The sequence below is a fragment of the Panthera onca genome, chromosome B3 (genome assembly GCF_046562875.1).
Source record: "Panthera onca isolate mPanOnc1 chromosome B3, mPanOnc1 haplotype 2, whole genome shotgun sequence".
In the NCBI taxonomy this organism is placed as follows: domain Eukaryota; kingdom Metazoa; phylum Chordata; class Mammalia; order Carnivora; family Felidae; genus Panthera; species Panthera onca.
The window spans coordinates 109,504,926-109,530,924 of NC_138344.1; the positions used below are offsets into that span (position 1 = coordinate 109,504,926).

The window sequence follows — 25,999 nt, forward strand, 5'->3', positions numbered from 1 at the left end:
CCCTGGAAACCACTGACCATTTTATTGTTCCCACAGTTCTGCCTTTTTTAGAGTGTCATATTTTTGGAGTCATACAGTGTGTAGTGTTTTCAGATTAGCTTCTTTCACTTAGTAACATGCATTTAAGTTTCTTCTGTGCCTTTTCATGGCTTGATAGCTCATTTCTTTTTAGCACTGAATGATATTCCATTGCCTGGATGAACCACAATTTATTTATCATCTACTGAAGGATATATTAGTTGCTTCCAAGTTTTGGCCATTATGAATAAAACTGCTACAAACATCCATACAGGTTTATGTATGGATAGAAGTTTTCAGCTCATTTGAGTAAATACTAAGCAGTAGGATTGCATAATTTTTGAAAATGTTTATTTATTTTGAGAGAGAAAAAAGTGAGGGAGGGAGACAAAAGGAAGGAGGCGTGGAGAGAGAGGGAGGGAGAGAACCCCAAGCATGCTCTGCACTGTCAGTATGAAGCCTGATGTGGGCTCACCAGGTGCCCTGCATAATTTTTTCAGATATGCTTTTGGATTCCGATTCTAATATTTGATTTAGAATTTTTTATATCCACATCTTTCAATGAGAGTTGTGCAATATTTGTCATATTTTGAAATGATGTTATACTGGCTTCAAAAATAAAACCAATTTGGAAGGCTTTCTTCTTTTGAAATGCTCTGAAACAATGTATGTATCATCTAGGTATCAGATCTTTGAGGATTTAGAAGAATTTCTTTGTGAAATCATTTGGCCTGGTAGTTTTTTTGTGTGGATTGTTCTTGGATATCTTTATTTCTTCTAATAAAATTGGTTTTTCAAGACTTTCTATATTTAGTGGGAATAATTTGGGCATTTTGTAGTCTAGGTTTTCAAATGTATTTTCATAATACTATGAAAATAATTACATAATGCCATGTCACTTTCTATTTCAATGGCCAGCTCTCTTATCATTTCTTATTTTGAATGTTTATGCTTTTTTCCTTTTTTTTCTGGATTAGGTTTCTTAGTGGTCTGTCATTGAAATCTTTTTTTTCTTCAAAAGTCAGCAGATTTATTTTATTTATTAGTTTTATTGGTTTTATGTATTCAACTTCATTGATTTCTGTTTTTATCTTTATTTTATTCCTTCTGCTTTTTTTTAGTTTAGCTCTTTTTCCCCAAAATTTTAATTTAAATTCTAGTTAGTTAATATACAGTGCACTATTGGTTTCAGGAGAATTCAGTGATTCACTAATTACATACAAAAAGTTGTGCTCATCATAACAGGTGCCCTCCTTAATACCAATCACCCATCTAACCTACCACCCCCACTTCCTCCCTCCATTTACCCTTAGTTTGTTCTCTATTTTTAAGAGTCTCTCATGGTTTGTTTACCTCTCTCTTACCTCCCCCCCCCATATGTTTATCTGTTTTGTTTCTCAAATTCCACATGTGAGTGAAATCATGTGGTATTTGTCTTTTCTCTGACTGACTCATTTCATTTAGTATGATACACTCTAGCTCCATCCACATCATTGCAAATGGCAAGATTTCATTCTTTTGAAGGCTGAGTAATAATCCACCATATATACATATATATTATATATATGTATATATGATATATATACCACATTTCCTTTATTCATTCATCAGTCGATGGATATTTGGGCCCTCTCCATAGTTTGGCCATTGTCGATAATGCTGCTATAAACATCAGGGTGCATGTACCCTTGCAAACCTGTATTTTTGTATCCTTTGGGTAGATACCTAGTAGTGCAATTGCTGGATCATAGGGTAGTTGTATTTTTAACTTTTTTGAGGAAGCTCCATACTGTTTTCCAGCGTGGCTGCACCAGTTTGCATTCCCACCAACAATGTAAGAGGGTTCCCCTTATCTCCGAATCCTTGCTAACACCTGTTGTTTCCTGTGTTGTTAATTTTAGCCATTCTGACAGGTGTGAGGTAATAGCTCATTGTGGTTTTAATTTGTATTTCCCTGATGATGAGTGATGTTGAGCACCTTGTCATGTGTCTTAGCCAAATAGATGTCTTCTTTGGAGAAGCATCTATTCATGGCTTTTGCCCATTTTGTCACTGGATTATTTGTTTTTTGGGTGTTGAGTTTGCTAAATTCTTTATAGATTTTTGTTACTAACCCTTTATCAGATATGTCATTTGAAAATATCATCTCCCATTATATAGACTGCCTTTTAGTTTTGTTGATTGTTTCCTTTGCTGTGCAGAAGCTTTTTATTTTGATGAAGTCCCAATAGTTTATTTTTGCCTTTGTTTCCCTTGCCTCTGGCGACATGTCTAGTAAGAAGTTGCTGCGGCCGAGGTCAAAAAGGCTACTGCCTATGTTCTCCTCCAGGACTTTGATGGTTTTCTGTCTCACATTTAGGTCTTTCATCCATTTTCAGTTTATTTTTGTATATGGTGTAAGAAAGTGGTCCAATTTTATTTTTTTGTATGTTGCTGTCCAGTTTTCCCAACACCATTTGTTGAAGAGACTGTCTTTTTTCTATTGGATATTCTTTCCTGCTTTGTTGAAGATGAGTTGACTATGGTTTAGCTTTTTGAATGAGAAATAGAATTCATTTATAGTCATTCTTTTATTTTTGTTGTATAAATACTTGAAGGCTACATGTTTTCCCCTAATCACTGATTTTTTATAGATTATATTTTTATGTAGATATACATTATTTCCATTATTTGTTAGTTTTTAGAAATTATGACTTCACTTTGTATACTAGTTTTTATCTCATCCAATACTCATTTAATAGCAGCACACTTTAAACTTTCTAGGTGAAAAGGATTGTTTGTTTTCTGATTTTGTTATTAACTTTTAGTTTTATTATAGTGTTTATTACTATTATTATTTAATTAAAATACTATTTGCATTATTCATAGTTTATTCTATCATTGAGGAGTAACACAGTACAAAGTCAGTTTTCATGACTGAGTCCATATGTGCTCAGGAAGAAAGGGTACTCTATTTTTTTTTTTAATTTTTTTTTTTGACGTTTATTTTTTATTTTTGAGACAGAGAGACAGAGCATGAATGGGGGAGGGGCAGAGAGAGAGGGAGACAGAATCGGAAGCAGGCTCCAGGCTCTGAGCCATCAGCCCAGAGCCCGACGCAGGGCTCGAACTCACGGACCGCGAGATTGTGACCTGGGCTGAAGTCGGACGCTTAACCGACTGAGCCACCCAGGCGCCCCAAGGATACTCTATTTTTGAGTTATACATTTGAATATACCCAAGAGATCTACTTTATTATGTTGTTTAGATTTTTTGTACCTCTAAAATGATCCTTTAGACCTGCATTGGCTTTAGAGAGATGTTGATGTCTCTTATTTTTATTGTTATTTTTTTAAATTTGTTTATTTATTTTGAGAGACAGAATGCACATGAGTGGCGGAGCTTTAGAGAGAGAGGGAGAGAGAGAATCCCAAGAAGGCTCTGTGCTGTTGGCACAGAGCCAGAAGTAGGGCTGGATCTCAGGAACTGAGAGATCATGACCTGAGCCAAAATTAAGAGTTGGACACTCCTCTGACTGAGCCACCCAGGTGCCCCTTTATTGTTTTGTATTGTAAGTTGAATAGTATGGTTAATTCAATGATTTGCATTTGAGAGTAAAACAAACAACAAGATATATACAACAGGATTCTTCTAAATGATACATTTATTTCTGCTAAAAACTTCTCTAAATTCTCATCCACGGACTGCCAGTACTAGTTTTATGTCATTAGGCAAATATTTTCTCTAAAGCCTGTCTGTCTTCTGTGTAAAATAAGGTGTGCTGTGGGATATTTCTTTAATTCAATACTATAATTTACCAGTGCAATAAAAGTGCTTTTGAAATAATACCCACTGTTGCTGACTAAAATTATTGCAATAACAGCTATTATTTGTTGAGTGCTTACTGCCTGCCAGGCTCCATGCTTAGCATTTTACATATATATTTGACCTGAATCGTGACATACTCGTTTTAGTTTTTCTTCCAACTCTAGAATGTTGGCCTCTCTGATTCAACTGGCAGAAACTTGATTGATTGGCTCAGTATTTTAGGAGACCATCTACTGCATAAATTGGCAGAGCATGACAGGTTGCTGGACCCAACTTTCTACTCGAATCAGGACAATGGCCAGAGAGATCATTTTGGTCAAGGGAGAAATTAGCCAACGTTAATTCCTGTTAGTTTTCCAGGTTTGGCAGGAAACAAGAGCAGAATGAGATAAGAGCTCAGACCTTTACAGGGTGTGATTGGACTCTTGGACAAAGAGGAACAGAGCCATTTTCCTGGCCAGCTATTTTCATCCCCAGCTTAAACAACTGCTCCCAATATGGTAAAAAATATCGTGGTGAAAGATTGTCCCTTGAGATCAGCAGACCTGGCATCCTAACAGGGAGTGTTTAGCTCTAAGCCAATGTCCTTTTGTATTTATACTAACTTTGTTGTTGTTGTTGTTGTTGTTGTTGTTTAAAGTTTATTTATTTATTTTGAGAGAGAACCCCAAACAGGCTCCTCACCATCAGCACAGAGCCCAATGTGGGTCCCTGTGTCAGGAACTGGGAGATCCTGACCTGAGCCCAATTCAAGTCAGACGCTTAACCCACTGAGCCACCCAGGCATCCCGGTAGTAACTTTGTTGATAAAATAGAAGCAAGTAGCTGGGCGCCTGGGTGGCTCAGTGGGTTGGTAGCAAGGTGCCTGGGTGGCTCAGTGGGTTGAGCCTCTGACTTCCACTCAGGTCATAATCTTGCGGCTCACGAGTTTGAGCCCGACATCGTGCTCACTGCAGTCAGTGCAAAGCCTGCTTCTGCTCCTCTGTCCCCTTCTCTCTGCCCCTTCCCCACTTGTGCTTTCTCAAAAATAAACATTAAAAAAAAAAAAATAGAAGCAAGTAATAAGATGGTCTCATCCTGCCTCAGATTAAGTAACATAATAGCCGCCCCTTCAGCTAAAGATACTTTGTGTTGTTCTTTAAACTCACTTATCCATCTGGCCAATCATTTAACATTATTATTTTCTATTATCATCAGGGTTGATAAATATATGATACTAGTGTCAATTCCTCCTCCTTCTGTGCCCCTGGCAGAGACTCAGTTACTATTCAATTTGTATCCTTTCTTGCTAAATTTAGATGAAGCGCTACAATCCTTCTCAATACAGCACCCAAATTCAAGACTAGGATTTATTTGCTCCTGGTATAAAATCCATTGCCATTCTTATTTAGGCTCTGTGGATGCCAAGACGAGGATCTGGGCAAGTCTAGTGTGGGATACAGGAATGTAAACAACGATTCTAGTTCTGAGCAATCCATGCTTCGACAGAGAGAAGTTGCGGCTTAATTTAAGAGTGGTCATGGGGGGGCGGGAAGGAGGGGAAAAGAGGTGATGAGCATGGAGGAGGGCACCTGTTGGGATGAGCACTGGGTGTTGTATGGAAAGCAATTTGACAATAAATTGCATGTTAAAAATAAAAAAAAATTTTTAAAAAGAGTGGTCAATTGTTTTTTTAGAAGAATTTATTTATTTATTTATTTATTTATTTATTTATTTATTTATTTAGAGAGGGCACAAGTGAGTGAGGGGCAGAGAGAGAGAGAGAGAGAAGCGGGGCTTGTGTTCACTCTGTGAGGGGCTCGTGCACACCCGATGCGGGCTCAAGCTCACGAACTGTGAGATCGTGACCTGAGCTGAAGTCAGATGCTTAAGCAACTGAAACACCCAGGCACCCAAAGAGTGGTCAATTGAATTCCTTTAATGGCATGAGGATGTCCAACCTGCTTGAATGCCTCAGACCATGTTATTTGTCCCGCTCAGTGCCATGTGCGATTCCGTATTGAATGTCTGCTTCGGTAGTACTCACCATATGCCACAGCATGCTTGTGTACCAAGCCACGGATGTGCTTTCAGTTGGATCAATTTGCAAAACTTGTGTGTTTTTAGCACAACTGGAGCTGACAAAGTCCCTTAGGTGGGCTGTGGGGCCCAATGGGATTTTTTGCTATAAATACAGAGGCTGGTTGTAAATAATAGCTGAGAGGCATAACATGACATCATACCGTGTTGTTGTACTCTCTCTGTTTTTTGGTGCATGGGAGAATGTGGGCGGGGCTGGGTTCATGGCAACCTTACCCTGCCAGTCAGAGATTGGAAGCACATGAGCCATCCGTTCCCATGCTCAGTGTTGTGTTTCAAAAGAACCGGGTGTGCCTCTGTTTGGCTTAGCATTACATTTTATTTTCATTTCAAAGTGTGGAGGATCTGTTTCAGTACTCCTGCCATCGGTCGAATTTGTTGGTTTGGAAAGTAGGTATTACTTTTATATCCAAACTGACATGTCTAGGAGACACCATAGATCATTACAAGACTCTAATTGGGGACATCTGAAAACATTTTGAGACACTTTATTCTGGACTCTCTTGAGCACACTAGACACAATACGGAACAATAGTCCTTTCATTTCGCGGACTAGTGGCATAGATGCCTACAAGGGAACAATAATTAAGAAATGATTCATAATATTTTCTCCAGAGACTGTTGCCATGATGATTTCGCAGCATTTACTCTAAAGGAAGCAACCGATGTAAAATGGAAATGAATACCATGGATAGAACAGAAAAGGAAAATAACAGACAATGCTTTGTTAGAGCAGCTCCATACACCCGAGAGCCCAAACTTTCCCCAAATTGGCTCTTGGATTTGTATGTATTGTATCAGGCAAAATGGTTCTATGAAAAGACACCCTAGGACCAGAAGGATCTTCCTACTTTATAGACCTTTGTTGAGATCCAAGCCATTAGTACTAAATAATGTAAAGCTAGGTAGTCTAAGAAGAGAAGCGATACTATCAGAATGATCATCTTGGAATTCAAGGAATGACACATAGACTGATACTGTGCTGTTTTGTTGAGTTGAGCCATTGACCATCAGTAAAACGTGCATTTCAAATAACTGAATCATGCTGGTACTCATAGAGGTACAAGTTTTTGAAATAATTGTTCCTAGTTGTGGGTAAAATTTACAATGATTATTTTTTCATTAACATGTTAACTGCATGCATTATGAAAACTCTAATGTCTGCTCCTTACCATTTGGGTTGGATCACAAGCACCATATTTAACTAGGTAATCCAGGCAAGATTTTGTAGCCATATAACATATGTGAGCTTGGATTTATAAGAAGGTGATTTGATTGCAATACAAACACACTAGAGAAATATTTTAAAGTCCCTTCTTTACATAATAATAGTGAGTTGATACAATACCATTCATTTAGGATTTTGACTGCCTTAGCAATGCTGCAGCAGCAATACAGGGGGTAAGTGGGAGTCAACTGACATCATCCCGAGTCCAAAGGCATTGAGTAATTTGCTGGGATATCAAACTGGCATCTGCAGGATGGATTCCCAAGGATTTAGCTTCCAGTGAATTTCAGATCTGGAAGATGTATATAGTATCTTAAGATTGAGGTGGTTCTTGGGGGTGCCTGGGTGGCTCAGCTGGGTAAGCACCTCATTTTTTATTTCTGCTCAGGTCATGATCTCATGGTTCTGGAATTTGAGCCCCATAACGGCTCCATGCTGTCAGCTCAGAGCCTGCTTGGGATTCTCTGTCTCCTTCTCTCTCTGCCCTTCCCCCACTTGCACTCTCTCTCTCCCTCTCTCTCTCTCTCAATAAATAAATAAACTTAAAAAAAAAGAAAAGACTGAGGCCGTTCTTGTGCAGGCCTTCTGTACTTTTTTTTTAATTTTTTTTTCAACGTTTTTAATTTATTTTTGGGACAGAGAGAGACAGAGCATGAATGGGGGAGGGGCAGAGAGAGAGGGAGACACAGAATCGGAAACAGGCTCCGAGCCATCAGCCCAGAGCCTGACGCGGGGCTCAAACTCACGGACCGCGAGATCGTGACCTGGCTGAAGTCGGACGCTTAACCGACTGCGCCACCCAGGCGCCCCAGGCCTTCTGTATTTTAACAAGGGCCTTCCCTACCTTCCAGGTGATCCTGAAGTCTAGACCACGCTATTAGAAATACTGACCCAGATGGTAAAGGTCATCTAATCTCAAATCCTCATTTTACAAAGGGTCCAGAAAGGTTAGATGACTCGATCAAGGTTTGGTAGCTAATTTGCACATCTGCTCTCTTACTCCCTTACTCTCTTACTCAAAGAACCAGGAGTCCAGGAAGGTTAGCGAAGTTCCTAGATGAAATCCGGCAGAAACGCTTTTTTGGGAGTTTGTGACATTCTTCCTACCCCCGGTCGTTAACCTGCTTTCTGAGTTAGCATCTCCCCGCCCCCCTCTCTGAAGTCCCAAAACCTGGGAAGAAAGTTGCCAGGCCAAGGCGGCCGCGGGGCCTGCGAGGTGGGAGGCGGGCGGCCCCGCCTCCGGTGCTCTCGGGCTAGCTCCACACTGGCCGCGGAGCGGCGAGCGCGGGACTCAGCGGCAGGCGGCGGGCGGGGAAGGCGCGGGGCGTGGTTTTCAGCTTTCCGAGCGCCAAGGAGCGGAGCGCGCTCTGCTGAGCCCCGAGCCTTCTGGACCGAAAAAGCGGACGGGAGGACGAGTAAAAGGCGCGATCGAGGGAGCAAGGCAAGCAGGGCGCCGACCCGGGCCCGCCCCAGCCCGCGCCCTCGCCCCTCGCCAGGCCAGCGGCGGGTGAGCGCGGCCGCGGGCCCCCAGCACCCCGGTGCGCCCCGGAGAGAGCGGGCTGTGGCGGGGAGGGAGAGCGGGAGGGAGGGAGCGCGGGAGGGAGGGGAAGGGGCGGGGGCGAGGGAGGGAAAGGTCCCCGAGCAGAGTGCGGGGGACAGCAGGCACGAGAACCGACCCGATGTCGGGGTCCGAGCCAGGCCACCGGAAACTTTGCCCAGGTGGGGAGAGCGGGGTGCGTGGAGGGCGCCGCAAACTTGTCAGCGGGCGGGGCGCTCCGGGGATTGGAGCGAGCGCCAGCGGGTGGCGTTTGTCTCTCCGGCTTCTTTGTGTCACCTCCGGGCCCCAGCCCGCCTGTCCGCCCGGCTCAGAAAGGGGCTGCGCTGGGGGCTCGGCCCTGATCCCCCCTGCCGCCCCCTCCCGGCCCAGGCCCCAGCGCTCGGGATCCGCTGATTGTTTTCTTTCCTCGCGTCAAGCCTGGGCGGGAAAGATTTTGAACCCCGCGTGAGATAGAACGTGGAGAGCAGCGGCTCACAGATTGCCAAATCGTGGGCGGCGCGAGGCTCGCCCCGAGTCCCCGAGAACCCGCGGGCCGGGGCGCACCCGGGCTGGAGAGGGCGCGGGGACCCGCCGGCCCCTGCGCTCCAGGAGCCGCGGCGGGCGCGGCAGCCAAGCGCCCCCGCGCCAGGGGCCGCTCGGACTGCTCGGATTATAATTCCATTTTGATTGCTTGGGGTCTTTGTTGTCTGAAATTGCCTTGAGGGTCTGACGGTAGCACCTTTTCCTCCTTAGGTTATTTTCCTAATGTTAAAAAAAAAAAAAAAAAAAAAAAGCAGGGGGCGGGGAGAGTTGTGTGGAATCGGTGCTGCTCGAAACTACGTGAGCCACCTTATTAGATGGAGCTTGAGAAGTCCCGTGTAACATTTGCCTTTGTGGACGCGTGTTATTTCCGAAAGTTATTATTTTCCCCTCCCCTAATGGAAGGGAGCGTCTGAGCTGGATGCTAGCAGGCACGATTGTGTACAAGCACCAGCAAGTCAGAGCCAAACCGAGAGGCTTCTTTGTAGCCGCTCTATACTTCTGCATCTTTTTCTTTTTAGAAGTTCGTTTGATTTCAAGCAACTTTCATCTGCTGTTTTGAAAGTTTCCATAGCTCCGAAGTCCTCCTTGCAGATATTATATGGTTGTGCTAGGATGAGTTCGGCCGCGTTTAGGGTTGGGGGTTACAATTAAACATCTGAACCATTACCTGGCCCTTTGCCGCTCTGGGTCCCTGCCATTGAGACCTTGTAAATATCGCCAGGAGAGGGTGTTCACCTTTTATGAGATGGAATATTTGGCGTGTTTTTGTACGTGAATGCATGACTCCTTCTTTAGTTTTATTTCTGGAAAACTGTCGAGACTTCCAAAGGCTTTTCCCGAGATAATTACTAAACGGTCTTAGCCCCGCCATTATGGCCCCCTGCCCCAAAGCACCACGAGGGAGAAGGGAGCAGGTGTAATCCTCATTAAGTTTTGTTTTTTTTTTTTTTTTTTTTTTGGCGATAAAGACTCTGGAGATGTCAAAATAAATAAAAAGTGGAAATTCTTAGTTCTTTGTTCACCTGTTTCAGTTAACTGAGCCTTATTTGAATTCAGTAAAAATGAAAATCAAACCAGTTTGGGTCAGCTTAACCTCGTACATTAAGATTACTAAAAAAAAAAAAAGATCATGTGAGTAAGTTCACCCAATTAGAAATTTTAAAGGCATTTCAGTGCATTGGTGCTAATTGTGTTTGCAGGATACTGCAGTATGTTTTGAGAACTGAGTCACAATGGGATTATTCTAGGTAGTGCCCTCAGTAGTTTAACAGTTTATTAATTTTTTAATGTTTATTTTTGAGAAAGAGACAGAGTATGAGTGGGGGAGGGGCAGAGAGAGAGGGGGCCCAGAATCCAAAGCAGGCTTCAGGCTCTGATCTGTTAGCACAGAGCCTGACCCGGGCCTTGAACCCACAGACCATGAGATCATGACCTGAGCCGAAGTCAGATGCTTAACCCACTGAGCCACCCAGGCGCCCCTATGGTAGCTTAACAATTTAAAGCTCAAAAATAGAATCAGCCAGGCCTTGATAAGTAAGGAACAGGGTGAAAAGCAACTAATTAATTTGTCATTACTCATCATATGTTTTTAATATAGATTTTTAATAACTTCACGAAATTATTCATTTACTCAAATAAGCTTTTACCATATGTCGGCCACTGTGCTGAAATCTGGAGTTCCAAACAAAAATAGTTACCATTTATGGAGCGCTTATTCTGTACCAGTAAATGCTTTGCATAGATTACCTCATTCGTCTAATACATATTTATTGAGTGCCTACAATGTATTGTGGTAGGTGCCGGAGTTAACAACAGCACGGGGACTGCTGTGGTTCCCGCCAGCAGCGGGGAATATCTGGGGAAGATCCTCAGAACGTGAAAGACATTAGCAAACTAATTGCAGATTTTAAAATGTCCATCAGATCGCACACTTCCCTGTTGAAAGCCCTTCAGTGGTTTCCCATCCCCGAGTGAAAGGCAGACCTGACTGTGGGCCCAGAGCTTACCCACGTCTGGTCCTCCTCCTTCCCCAGTCCTACACCTTTTTGCTGTACTTCTTCTTGTTCATACTTCTGCAGCCAAACCAGTTTCCTTGCTGTTTGAGGTTACCTTTGGACTTGCTGTTGCCTCTGCCTGGAATGCCCCCGGCCCAGCCCTCATTTCTGTCTGGCTCCCTCCCTGACCGCCTTCACTTCTTTCCTCATTATTGTGTTTTCAGAAGGGCACCTGGGTGGCTCAGTGGGTTGAGCGGCCAACTCTTGATTTCAGCTCAGGACATGATCTCACAGTTCATGACACGTGGGCTCACGTCAGGGCTCTGCGCTGACAGCACGGGGCCTGCTTGAGAGTCTCTCTCTCTCTCTCTCTCTCTCTCTCTCTCTCTCTCTCTCTCTCTGCCCCTCCCATGCATGCGCTCTCTCTCTCTCAAAATCAAGAAACTTAAAAAAAAAATTGTGTTCTCAGTGAGCCTTGGCAAAACCCCAGATTTAAAATCACAGCCCCTCTTGCAACCCCCGTTCCCTTTCCCCTGTTCACAATTTATTTTTCTCCATGGCACTTATTTATTTTTTTTTAAGTTTTGAGGGAGAGAGACAGAATGTGAGCAGGGGAGGGGCAGAGATGGAGAGAGACGCCCAGAATCCGAAGCAGGCTCCAGGCCCCGAGCTGACAGCGCAGAGCTCTCCGTGGCCCTTATGACGGTGGAACTAACATACTCTCTGTTTTTTTCTCACTTGTGAATGGTCCGTCTTCCCCCACTGGACTGCACTCCATCCATGCTGTCGTGGCCACTGTTGTAGCCTCAGACCCTGGAACGGTGCCTGGCGTGCGGTAGGGCCTTGAGAACTATTTGTTGAGTGAACGTTGAATAGAAGGAAGGAGACCATGGGATGCTGAGACCGAGACCAGGGGCTCCTGGTGAGATGGCTTCTCTGTGCAGCTGACAGTTAAGCTGTGTCTTTGATGAGAAGGAGCCGGCCATGTTGTTGGGGCGGGAGATGGTGGGGAGGTTAGAGACTTGGAAGAAGATCAGCAGTGGAAATAGCATTGAGTCAGGAGTGAGCTGGGCAGCGTGTGGATTTGTTGGAACTGGGAGAAGCTGGTTGGGCCTGAACACTGTCAGCTGGTGGGAAGGGACTAAGTGAAGACAATCACTTAATCGAAGGATCGAGCAGGGCCTTCTTGTAGGCCAAGGTGTGGATAAATTCCCATTGAATCCTCATATAGCCTATGAGCCCCGGTTTATAGGTTCTAAAACTGGGCATCAGGTAACTTTCTGAGGTTACCTGGTAGGTGAATGGCAGAGCCTAGGATAGGAAACCAGGCTCTCTGACCTCAAAACACTTACATTTGACCATAGTGCCAACATCAAAAGACAGAGTCCCTGTCTCGATGGACAAGCCGTGGCAACATACACCTGACAGTGCTGGAAAAGATGCGTTCTTCGGGACTGTGGTGGGAGGAAGGCACCTGGTTCTTCCCCGGCGTGGAACAGGCCAAACCGGAAACCCTAAAGCATTTTTCCTTTTTTTCCTTTTTTTTCTTATTAAGAACTATTTCCCATTGGCTACATCTTAATTAAGAAATCACGTTAATGTTAAATGCGACAGCCTGTTGTTCAGGGTTTCACTGTGCGTTCACTTTTTATCCTTGCTTTCACATCGACCAATGACCTGTGTCATATGCCCCCCTTTCCTACTTTTACCAAGTAAAGGAGTGGGTCTGGAATAGTGTAGAATCCCTTAGGTTTAAAGCCTGTAATTCTTCACTGAATTGCAGGTTATGCTCTTTTTTGATGGTTATCTTACACTGTCTGCACTTTGTGGTTTAGTGTGATAATTCTTTTTTTTTTTTTTTTAGTTTAAGTTTATTTATTTATTTTGAGAGAGACAGAGACAGTGTGAGTGGGGGAAGGGTAGAGATAGGGGGAGAGAGAGAATCCCAAGCGGGCTCCGCACTGTGAGCGCAGAGCCTGACGCGGGGCTCGAACTCACGAAACCGTGAGATCATGACCTGAGCCGAAACTGACAGCCGGATGCTTAGCTGACTGAGCCACTCAGGCACCCCTAGTGTGATAATTCTTACACTGGCTCTGGTGAGTATAATTGACACATGGTAAGCCACACGTTTAGAGTGTGAAATTCGCCATGTTTTTAACTTCTGTGTGGACTTGTGAAACCATCTCTCCTTTCAGCCCCTCCCTACACCTGCATTCTCCTACCCCAGACAGCCAAAGATAGCTTTCTGACTCTATGGATTAGTTGGTATTTTTAGAATTTTGTGTAAATGGGATCATATAGCAGGGTCTCTTTTTTGTCTGGCTTCTTTCACTTAGCATGATTATTTTGAGATTCCTCCACATTGCGTGTATCAATGAGTCATTCCTTTTTGTTGCTGAATGGTATTCCACTGTATGGATATACCCCGGTTCTTTCGTCCGTATACCCATTGATTGGCATTTGGCTTTTTTTTTTTTTTTTTTTTCCAGTTTTTGACTATTAAAAAGAAAGCTACTGTGAACATTATACAGTCTTGTGTAGGCATCTGCTTTTATTTCCCCAGGGTAAGTGTTTAGGAGTGGAATGGCTGGATCACATGGTGGATATATGTTTTGGAGTGGTTATACCATTGTGCATTCCCAAAGTTGCGTGCGAGACTTCTGCATCCTTGCCAACACTTGGTATGGTCAGGCTTTTCATAGACTTCTACTAGAGATGTAGTGGTATTCTCAGTGTGGTTTAAATTTGCATTTCCCTGATGACTAATCATATGCTTATTTCCCACCCATATATCTTCATTATTGAGGTTTCTGTGTATATTTTTTGTCCATTTTTTTTTATTGGGTTGGTTGTTTCCTTATTGAGTTTTGAGAATTCTTTATATACGCATACACATATATACTTATTTTTTTCTTCAATATATGAAATTTATTGTCACATTGGTTTCCATACAACACCCAGTGCTCATCCCAAAAGGTGCCCTCCTCAATACCCATCACCCACCCTCCCCTCCCTCCCACCCCCCATCAACCTTCAGTTTGTTCTCCGTTTTTTTTTTTTTCAACGTTTTTTTTTTTTTTTTTTTTTTTTTTTTATTTATTTTTGGGACAGAGAGAGACAGAGCATGAACGGGGGAGGGGCAGAGAGAGAGGGAGACACAGAATCGGAAACAGGCTCCAGGCTCCGAGCTATCAGCCCAGAGCCTGAGCGGGGCTCGAACTCACAGACCGCGAGATCGTGACCTGGCTGAAGTCGGACGCTTAACCGACTGCGCCACCCAGGCGCCCCTGTTCTCCGTTTTTAAGAGTCTCTTATGCTTTGGCTCTCTCCCACTCTAACCTCTTTTTTTTTTTTTTTTTCCTTCTCCTCCCCCATGGGTTTCTGTTAAGTTTCTCAGGATCCACATAAGAGTGAAACCATATGGTATCTGTCTTTCTCTGTATGGCTTATTTCACTTAGCATCACACTCTCCAGTTCCATCCACGTTGCTACAAAGGGCCATATTTCGTTCTTTCTCATTGCCCTGTAGTACTCCATTGTGTATAGAAACCACAATTTCTTTATCCATTCATCAGTTGATGGACATTTAGGCTCCTTCCATAATTTGGCTATTGTTGAGAGTGCTGCTGTAAACATTGGGGTACACGTGCCCCTATGCATCAGTACTCCTGTATCCCTTGGGTAAATTCCTAGCATATACTTACTTATTTTTAAGAAAGAGAGAGAGAGTGTGCACACAAGCAGGGCAGGGGAGGGGCAGAGAGAAAGAGGAAGACACAGGATCCGAAGTAGGCTCCAGGCTCTGAGCTGTTAGCACAGAGCCCAATGCAGGGCTTGAACTCACGAACCAAACCATGAGATTATGACCTGAGTGGAAGTCAGAAACTTAACCAACCGAGCTGCTCAGGAGCCCCACTTTTTTTTTTTTTAATTTTTTACAAATTATTTTTGAGAGAGAGAGAGGGTGACAAAGGATCTGACACAGGCTCCATGCTGACAGCGGAGAACCTGATGTAGGGCTTGAACTCATGAACCTGGAGATCAGATCTGGGCTGAAGCCAGATGCTTAACCAACTGAGCCACCCCGGTGTCCCCCCACGGATTCTTTATATTTTCTAGAAACAAGTTCTTTATCAGATACATTATTTGCAATAGTTACTTTCAGTCTATTCCTCGTCTTATGTTCTCTTAACAGTATCTTTGAAGATCAGAAATTTTAAATTGTAATGAAGTCCAATTTATCAATTTATTCTTTTATGAATTGTACTTTTGATATGGTACCTTGAGAAATTTTTGCCTAACTCAAGGTGACAAAGATTTTTTTCTAAGAGTTATAAAACTCTTAGGAAAGCTCTATCAAAGAATGTAAACCTATAAACTTTTCATTTTACATTTAGGTCAGTTTACTTTGAGTTAATATTTGTTTACAGAGGGAAGTGTGGGTTGCAGTTTACCCTACTGCTGCTGGGAACCCTTGGCGATTTCTAGAGACAGGTAATGTATGGCGGCGATGTCTTGTGTGTGTTAGGGGTTGGGGGGTGGGCGGCATTTGCTGTTGGCATCTAGTGGGTCAAGACCAGGGATGCTGTTCAGGAACCTACAGTGAACAGGAGAGATCCTCTAAACAAAAAACCATTGCGACAAAACCTCAGTAGCACCAAGGTTTAGAAGTCTGTCACTTTAATTGACCTTTTCGATGACCAGCTATTGGTTTTATTGATATTCTCTTGTTTTTCTGTTTTCTATTTAATTGACTTTTCATACTGATCCTTATTATTTCCTTTCTTTTGCTTCCTTTGGGTGTAATTTGCTCTTCTTATTCTAGTTTCTTTAGGTCACTGATTTTGTGACTGTTTTTCTTTTGCTGTATAGATGTTTAGTGCTATAAATTTCCTCCCGGGTACTGTTTTAGTGACATCTCACAACTTTCGATACGGTGTGATTCTATTTTTATTCGGTTCAAAATACTTGAAAACTTTGTTGTTGTTGTTGTTGTTGTTGTTGTTGTTATGTTCTCAGACCCTGAGTTACCCAGCAGTATATTGCTTGGTTTCCAAATATTTGTGGATTTTCCAGAGATCTTTCCGCTACTTATTTCTAATTCAATTCCATTGTTGTCAAAGAGCCGTACTTTGTGTGGCTCAAATCCTTTTACGTTTATGGAGAATTATTTTATAGCCCAGAATATAATTTCTTTACGTAAATGTCTCATGTGCACTTGAACAGAGTGTATATTCTGATTGTACCATGTCAGAAGAATATCAACAGGACTTATCCCTATTCAGGTTAACCTTGATCACCTGGCTGAGGTACTGTTTGTCAGGGTTCTCCCCTGTAAAGTTACTTTTTTTCTCCCCCTTCTGTACGTACTTTTTGGTAAGGGAGTCACTATGTGCAGCTCATGCTTAAAGAGTGGAGAGTTATGCTTCACTGCCTTGAAGAGTGTTGCTTTTTTATCCAGTGTGATGAACTCTGTCTGTTAATTGGGTTGTTTAGACCATTTATATTTTAAGTGATTATGAATATGGTTAGGTTTAAATCTAGAACCTTCCTATATGTTTTCTGCTTTTTTCATCTGTTCTTTGTTCCTTTTTTCTCCTTTTTGGTCTTTGGATTTATTGATTATATATATATATATATATATACACATAATCTATATCTATATATATATATATATATATATATTTTTTTTTTTTTTTTTTTTTACTATTTTTGTATATAGTAAAGGATAGAAAATTTTTATATATAGTAAAGATATCCTTTTTTGGCTTATTAGCTATCATTCTCTATTTTGTTACTTTAGTGGCTGCTTTAGGGTTTATAGTATACACCTTTAACTTACACAGTTTACCTTCAAGTGTTATAATCCCATCTCGTGTATGGATGAAAAACCCTGTTTGTAATAGTATATTTCCATTACTCTCCTCTTGACCTTTGTGTTATTGTCATATATTTAAAGAAGTAGTGAAATTCAGAAATCAGAACATAGTTCATTTTCTTTAAACATTTTTTTTTTAGGGGCGCCTGGGTGGCTCAGTCGGTTAAGCGTCTGACTTCAGCTCAGGTCATGATCTCACAGTGTGTGGGTTCAAGCCCCACATTGGGCTCTGTGCTCACAGCTTGGAGCCTGCTTCGGATTCTATGTCTCCCTCTCTCTTTGCCTCTCCCCTGCTCATGCTCTGTCTCTCTCTGTCTCAAAAATAAACATTAAAAATTTAAAAAAATTATTTTTTAATGTTTATTTATTTTTGAGAGAGAGAGAGAGAGAGAGAGAGACAGAACGTGAGCAGGGGAGGGGCAGAGAGAGACGGAAACATAGAATCTGAAACAGGCTTCAGGCTCTGAGCTGTCGGCAGCTCTGAAGCTGTGGGGCTCAAACTTGTGAACCGTGAGATCATGACCTTAGCCGAAGTCAGCGCTTAACCGACTGAATTGCTTAGACGCCCCAGCATAGTTCGTTTTCTTACACTAAATCTGCTGACTTGCCATGGAACAGATCATTGCTATGATGCAAAGATACTTCAGGAAACTGGAGGGTATTACAACATTCAGAACACCCGGACTTGGAGAACTCTCCAGACAGGCACTGCAGAGCGTGTTGTGCTTCTTTTCTTTCCTCTGGGCAACATCAGGAGGAAGAAGGTGGATGGGGAAAAGGAATCAGTCCACCTGTGCTGATATTTTCCAGGCTCTGAGAAACTTCAAAACATGAGTTTGGAAGCATTCCTTTCTTTGGATGGCGTGTGAGATGAAAAGTACTCGGTTATAGCTCCTCAGGTCAAAGTAACACGTTTGACAAAAGTGAACCTCAAGTTTCTGCTTGTCAGAGTCCATATTGGATTGAAAACTCCAGTCTGAGGGACGCCTGGGTGGCTCAGTCAGTTAAGCACCTGACTCTTGATTTTGGCTTAGGTCATGACCTCTCAGTTCCTGAGATTGAGCCCTGTGCTGGCAGCATGGAGCCTGCTTAGGATTCTCTCTTTCTTCCTCTCTCTGCTCCCCCGCCCCTCCTCTCAAAGTAAATACATAAACTAAAAAGAAAAAAAGAAAACTCTAGTCCGAGATGCAGTTCTTGGATCTCTCTAGAATTTGCCATCTACTTGTTGGCGCTGGTTCCAGCTGACTTTTGGTCTTGCTTTGAGTATCGCCAGTGTTTGCTGTTTGTCGTCAGTGAGTAGCTTCTGTCTATCCGGGTATGCAAATGTGTCCCTATTCTGAATATTAACACACTGGCAAACACTTGACTCTAAATGAGTGGGAAAACTCCATTCACTCAACAAGTTAATTTATCTTGTAAATATTTATTGAATCTGGGCTCTGGAACATTTCTGAAAATTGATGTCCCTTGCTCTTAGAAAGGCAATTGTCCAATAGGGGCAAGGCCCACACGCAGAGGAGCATTGAATCCAGTGTGGTAACTGGTGATCCCTGCAAAGGAGACACGAACAGGGCAATGGGAGTGAGCTTAACACAGTGCTTGCCTGATTGTGTTCTGGGGACCAGCAGCATCGATTCTACCGAATCGGAAACCTTGAGGGGGCGGGGATGGGGGCGGGGGCGGCGGCAGTCTTTGTTTAACAAGCCATCCAAGTGATTCTGACGTACGCTCTCAAGTTTGTGAACCACTGGCATAGAGGATTAGATGATCTCTGAGATTTTTTTCACAGCTCCAAAATTCTAGGAGTATGATTTAGAAATGTGATATTTACTCCATTGTCCTTCCCCACCCCCCCACCCCCAACCCCTTATGCTCTAACAATTTATGAAGTGCATCGCCTTAGTTCCAATGTGTGTTTTTATTACTCGGTTTCCCCTCTTGTACCCATTATTCATTATGAAGTATGGTATTGGTGTCAATGATTCCTCATTATGTTTCCTCACGTCTTTGGCTCCTTACAGATGACAGCCAGCCTACAAAGAACAGCAGTTGTGCCGCAGAATATCAGTCCATAAAATACCAAGTCCTTCCTTACTAAAGTTAGCTCACTGCTAATTAAGGGTTTTCTCCCATATCATTTAGATTAGGAGCCATTGTGAAGTGCTTTGGGTATACGGGGTTGTATGTGTCTCCACGTATTTCCCAGTGGGCACCATTGCTTTCCTACGTAGTGTCATGTTCACCAATGTGAGTTGACGGTTTCCAAGGCTAAGCCACATCTGAGGGTTTTGTAGCCAGGGATGTCCAAGGCATTTATTGCCCCACCGTTTGTGTGTTTGTTTCTTTCTTTCATAATAGTGTATTTGAGAGAGGAAGAGACAACGTGAATCGGGGAGGGGCAGAACGAGAGGGAGAGAGAGTCCCAAGCAGGCTCCGCAGCCCGGTGCGGGGTTCAAACCCACAAAACTGCAAGATCATGACCCGAGCAGAAACCAAGAGTCAGACACTCAGCTGAGCCACCCAGGAGCCCCAACGCCTCACAGCGTTGGGTAGGGGCACCCGGGTGGCTCAGTCAGCTAAGCGTCTGACTTCAGCTCAGGTCATGACCTCACGATTCGTGAGTTCGAGCCCCGCGTCGGGCTGTGTGCTGACATCTCGGAGCCTGGAGCCTGCTTCGGGTTGCGTGTCTCCCTCTCTGCCTCTCCCCTGTTGGTGCTCATGCTCTGTCTCTCAAAAATAAATTAACGTTGAAAAAAAAAAATAAAAGGAGTGTTGGCACTGATGAAGTGTCATGTAAAACATTAATTGCTATGTGGGTAAAACAGAAACTCAAAATTGTGATGTTATGTCTGACACTGGAGCAGTAGTAAATTGGATTTTATTTTTATTTATTTAGTTTGAAAATGTTTATTTTGAGAAAGAGAGAGACAGAGAGCACGTGGGAGGGAGGGTCAGAGGGACAATCCCAAGCAGGCTCTGTGCTGTCAGCGTGGAGCTCGAACCCACAAACTGTGAGATTGTGAACCTGAGTGGAAATCAAGAGTCAGGTGCTATACTGACTGAACCACCCAGGTGCCCCGTTAACTGGATTTTAAGAAAACGTTATTACGAAAATTTTCACGTATATTCACAAGCAGAGATCATCGTGAGATGAACTCCTGTGTCAATATTACTCAATATCAGTAATTATTAAATCCTGCCAATGTGGTCCTACCTGTATGTACCTTCACCTACCCCCCCCCCCCATGCTGGATTATTTTGAAGTAAATTCCACATATATTATTTCATCCGTAAGTAATTAGATTTTAAATTATTTGAGCTGTTAAGATGCTAGAGATAAATATGAAACTGAATCACAAATAGGCATTTCATGGTTACACATTAAATTATAGATCCAGTTTATCTGGAGTTCACTTACACAAAAGGTAAAACAGAACAGTTGTGTGGAGACGTGTACATAGATTCCTATCAAAATTCACTAAAAATAAATATACTGGCTATATCAGTGAATACATTCTTTGTTTTAATTTGAGAGAGAGAGAGAGAGAGAGAGAGAGAGAGAGAGTCTTGAACAGGCTGCACTCTTAGCTCAGAGCCTGACACTGGGCTCGACCTCACGACTCTGGGATCATGAACTGAGCCGAATTCAAGAGTCGACGCTTAACTGACTGAGCCACCCAGGCACCCCATTAGTGAGTACATTCTATCTGAATATTTTATAAACCTTCATTATCATGATAGCAATATATACATGATACTTATAGATAATGTTCCAGAAGAGTAAGAAAGAATACAAACCCACATACTGCCAAAATTGAAATATTTTGCTTGAAGGGGAACCTCTAATTTGAAAGGCATGTTTTGGGGGAGGGAGGTATCAGAAGAAAGTTTGTAGATCTCTAGGCAGATTTTTAGTGTATTTAAATTAAAAATTCTCACTATTCATTTTAGCAATTCTGTTGCTTTTTTTGAAAAGGTATTGGGGCATCTGCGTGGCTCAGTCTGGTTAAGGTCTGACTTTGGCTCAGGTCATGATCTCGCGGTTCACCAGCTGGAGCCCCTCGTAGGGCTCTGTGCTGACAGCTCGGAGCCTGGAGCCCGGTTTGGATTCTCTGTCCCCTTCTCTCTTTGTCCCTCCTCCCCGTGCTCGCTCGCTCTCTCTCTCTCTCTCTCTCTCTCAAAAAAAAAAAAAAATAAATAAATAAATAAATAAATAAATAAACATTAAAAATTTCTTAAAAAAGAAAAGAAAGGAAAAGGTACTTAACATTTACGGATGAACAATACATCTTAACAAAAATCCACTCACCTTAGTCCATGTGCCACGCACAGTCTTTTCATTGACACTAGAGCTCAATTTCGTTAGAGCTCAGGCTGCAGGACACTTCATTCATGTTTGGGGTCGGGGGAGGTGTGTGTGCAGAGTTAACCCATGCAGACAGACCACCTGTTTCCTCCTGCTCTGGCTTTGCGGTACAAGTTGGGGTACCTTGAGGAAAAGACGATTGTATTACAGCTGAGATCTTCAGGTTTGGCTACTTCTGTGTGATACAGCCATTAATGGGTCATACCGTAGAAATTGGCTAAGTTTTGTTTAAAAAACGATTTCGTTAGGGGCATCTGGGCGGCTCAGTCAGTTAAGTGTCCAACTTTGGCTCAGGTCGTGATCTCAGGGTTTGTGAGTTGCAACCCTTTCATCGGGCTCTGCGCTCACGGCGCAGAACCTGCTTGAGAATCACTCTCCCCCCCCCCTCTTTCTGCCCCCTCCCCTGCTCACTGTCTCTCTCTTTCTCAAGATAAATCAAAATAAAAGGAAATTAAAAAAATAAAAAAGATTTAATTACTCAGAAGTAATTTTTATCTTAAGTATAAATTGAAGCAAAAGAAACAAAATAAATAGACTGCTTCCCATGCCCCCAAGACAAATAACAAAGGAAAAATCTCCCTACAACTTAAATGCATGGAAGCTGTTAGTACTATGGTAGGTTACAGCCAACATACGATGGGATCATTTGCTACACTTGATCTTAGTCAAAAGGCCGAGAAGTGATTAATGAGATCATTTGCCAGAATAATGCATGCTACCTACAGCTTTTAGTTCAAAATTTTGAACTAGTGATTCAGAAAGAAAAGAAAATAAAGGAATGCCTACTATAAATTCTGGTTTTAAAACTGTTAAAGGTGTGTTTTATTATTTACACTTGTATGTTGACAGGAAAAATGGGTCACAAGTGTTCTCTTGAATATCCTTTCTAATCATCTCATGACACTGAGTAAGAATTTTTCCTTTGTTAATAGACTTTTGTTTAAAAGAAAGCCTGTCACCTTTGTAGTCTTTGTACTTTCTTTCATGATGGGAAGCTTTAACTTAGTTGTGTAATAATTAATTTTATAGGTAGTGTTTAGTCCAGAACTGGTTATGATTCCTTCTAGGCCAGATGAAAAGAAACTCCAGAATGTTTATAACCACAGGTTGATGATTTGGTTACAAGACTCTGTTGGTGATGCTTTCTGAGACTTGGAAAGTAAGCTTGCCCCTTTCATGAGTCATCATGTTGTGTCCCAGTTGGCTATGTGTTTTCTTAGTTACTGCTGCTGATTTCAGGTTTGAGCAGGACAAGTAGGTTTTGGAATGATCCAACATATTCTTTAGGTTATACATGCCTGTTAAACCTTATAAACTGACTTAATGTTGTATGTTCCGTGAAGAAGGGAAGATTTGATGGTCTGCCTGTCCCTGTCTTCCAAATTATTATTATTTTTTTCTGATTTGCTTTTCAGGGGTTTGGGGGTGGGGGTAGGAAAAGAGAAAAGTGAATCTGGGAGACTGTCGATATGCTTGTTTATGACCCCGGATGAGAGCAGAGCCAAAATGGCCTCTATGTGCTGATAGGATAAAATATAATTTACTGGAGTCCTGGTCTTGGGGAATAGTCCCACGTGTATAAGTACTAAAAGAACGAGGGATTTTTGGAAATGGCTGTGGTATAATGTAATGGTTAAGAGCGTGGCTTCTGAGGTCAGACTGACTTTGGTTCAGATCCTGGCTTTGCCATATACTAGCCGTATCACTTTGGACAAATTATATAACCTCTCTGAGTAGAGTTTCCTCGTCCGTAAAATGGAGGCCAAAATACCCTTACCTTAAAGGAGTGTTGTGAATGTTACTGAGGTAATACACATAGTGGACAGTACACTGTTGCTTAATACTACAGAACACACTGTAATAAATGCTAGTTACGTTCAGTTCAAGGGTACAGTGAACAGGGTCTGAGTGTCAGGTGTTTAGGGGGCAATCAGAAGCGAGCAGATATGGCCCCTGTCCTTTAGGAGCTGGGGGAGATGGCCTTGTCAATGAATTACTCTAGTATGATCCAGAATGAAAGAAGGGCAGGCCAAGGGCTGTAGGTGCATTAAGTCAGTGATAATCAATGCCTACTTTGGGGGAAGTTAGCACTAGTCTTGTAGAACACTGACATTAGATTTGGGTGGATAGCCAGGTCCAGAATGTAGAGTAGGGCTTTTGTGGGTGGAGAATGGAGGAGAGTAGATTGGAGGCTGAAGAAGAGCATAAAATAAAGTACAGGGCTCACGGCAAGATGCGGGGGGAGAGGTCTCGATAGATGCTTCCTCGTTAGATCTTGGGGACGTTTGAACACATAAATAGACTATATTCTTGTCAGTAGGGAACCAAGCTTGGTGTGAACTCTGTTTCAGGATAATGTTCTGAAAGACATATTGGAGAGGCAGGGAGTCCAATTGCAAGGTGTTTTGAGAAATCCAGTTGAGTGATGAAGAAATTCGGAGGACAGAGTCAGAAGGTATTGAAAGGAGGTGGAAGAGAGAGAGTTCTGAATTAGGTGCCTGGGGTGCCTGGGTGGCTCAGTCAGTTCAGCATCTGACTTCAGCTCACGTCATGATCTCATGGTTCATGAGTTCGAGGCCCGCATCGGGCTCCATGCTGACAGCTGGGAGCCTGGAGCCTGCTTGGGATTCTGTGTCTCCCTCTCTCTCTGTCCCTCCCCCGCTCACACTCTGTCTCTCTCTCAAAAATAAAAACATTAAAAAAAAATAAAGATGGGGCGCCTGGGTGGCTCAGTCGGTTAAGCATCCGACTTCAGCTCAGGTCACGATCTCACAGTCCATGAGTTCGAGCCCCGCGTCGGGCTCTGGGCTGATGGCTCAGAGCCTGGAGCCTGATTCCCATTCTGTGTCTCCCTCTCTCTCTGCCCCTCCCCCGTTCATGCTCTGTCTCTCTCTGTCTCAAAAATAAATAAACGTTAAAAAAAAAAAATTTAAAAAAAAAAAAAAATAAAGACAATTCATTTCTTAAATAAATAAACAAACAAACAAATAAATAAAGAAGGTGCTGCAGAGAATGTTGGTGCCATTAGTTGAGAGAGAGAAAACACAGGGGGAGCAGGTGGGAGACAACGGCTGGTCTTGGTGGTAGGGTGGGGTAGTGTGGACATCTAGCTGGCAGTTAGGAATTTAATTCTTCAAGAAAGAAGCTAACGTTGTGCACTATGTCTCAGATTTTATGCTAAGCATCTCCAAAAATCATTATGGGAGGCAAATAGTATTTTCACTGATGAAGAAATAGTTCGGAAGAAGTCTGATGTTATTTGAACTTTCACTTGCATTACAAAGCACCTCTCACTTTTATCTTCCTCTTCAGGCTTTTTGGAGCAAGAGGCAAACCAGGGCTGGAAAGAATGAGGTGTGTGAGCACTGAAGACTGCTCTCTCTGTGGCACTGTTCATCATTTCCACATTCAGCCTCCCATTACATAGTCTCTACCTTGCGGAGAGAATAACCCTCTCACTGGGAGATTTCCCTTTGTTACTTGAAGAATGTCGGGGCAGTTCCACTCCCAGTCTTCTCTCGCAAGGTCTGATACTCGTTTCCTTTCAGAGCTGCTTGAAGGTTGAAGTCCTTCAAGATTTTTTTCCCTCTTCTGATGAAATGGAAACATTTGGGTAGGAAAGGGTGAACACTTTATAAAACGAGTCTTGTTTTAGTTGGGTTGGAGAGGAGCAGAGAGAATGATAGTCTTATTTTTTTTTTTTTAATTTTTTTTAATGTTTGTTTATTTTTGAGACAGAGAGAGACAGAGCATGAACGGGGGAGGGTCAGAGAGAGGGAGACACAGAATCCGAAACAGGCTCCAGGTTCTGAGCTGTCAGCACAGAGCCCGGCGCGGGGCTCGAACTCACGGACCGCGAGATCATGACCTGAGCCAAAGTCGGATGCTTAACCGACTGAGCCGCCCAGGCGCCCCAAGAATGATAGTCTTAATGTTATCCCCTGTGTCAGGTGATGAAATGTGTTCTCTCAATGTCAGGCTCGTGGATGCAGATTAAACATTAAGTCTGGTAAGACTTTGTGCATTTCTTTACGTGTGTGTGTGTGTGTGTGTGTGTGTGTCTGTGTTCTTAACAAAAATCTAACAACACACATATTAAAAAGCAAAAGCTCTTCCTCATGCTATTTTCACTTTCCATTCCTGCAGTCCCTGTCCCTAGAAATCACCACTGTGGACAATCTTATGTTTATACCATTTGAGTCTTTCTGAACACTTGGAACCCTGGCAGTAATTAAGCAGAGTCGCTAGAGTTTGTGCTTTTCCTTTGTCACTTCAATATTTGGTATCAGGGTTTATTACTGAGATTTCATAAATAGGAGTTCTTTATACTGTGTTCTGAAAGCCTTTTGTCATGAAATTTAACTTAAGTTAAATGCTAGTGGATCATCTTTCAAATCAGTGATGTACCTATGATTGGAATTTAGAGACCTTGATCTCATTTGTTGCTAAACCAGTTCTGTTAGTTAATTTATTACACAAGTTTGCCAGTTAGCTGCAACAGTGGGCAAAAAAACATGCTTCGTCTTATTTATTTATTTATTTTAAA

The 25,999-nt window shown here is 42.6% G+C and overlaps 1 protein-coding gene across 9 annotated transcripts in view; it reads left to right on the top strand.

The window, feature by feature from the left end:
* The first annotated feature begins 8,453 nt into the window (after window positions 1–8,453).
* The window catches only part of SYNE2 (spectrin repeat containing nuclear envelope protein 2), a 339,154-nt gene continuing 321,608 nt past the window's right edge, over window positions 8,454–25,999 (top strand). For 5 of the 9 annotated variants that reach the window (XM_078448161.2, XM_078448164.2, XM_078448166.2 and 2 more), the window contains exon 1: window positions 8,455–8,639. The gene's annotated coding sequence lies outside the window, so the exon portion shown is untranslated. Of the gene's footprint in view, window positions 8,640–8,758; window positions 8,852–25,999 lie in introns of those variants that run through there. The other 4 variants (XM_078448168.2, XM_078448169.2, XM_078448162.2 and 1 more) reach the window with 3 other exon arrangements.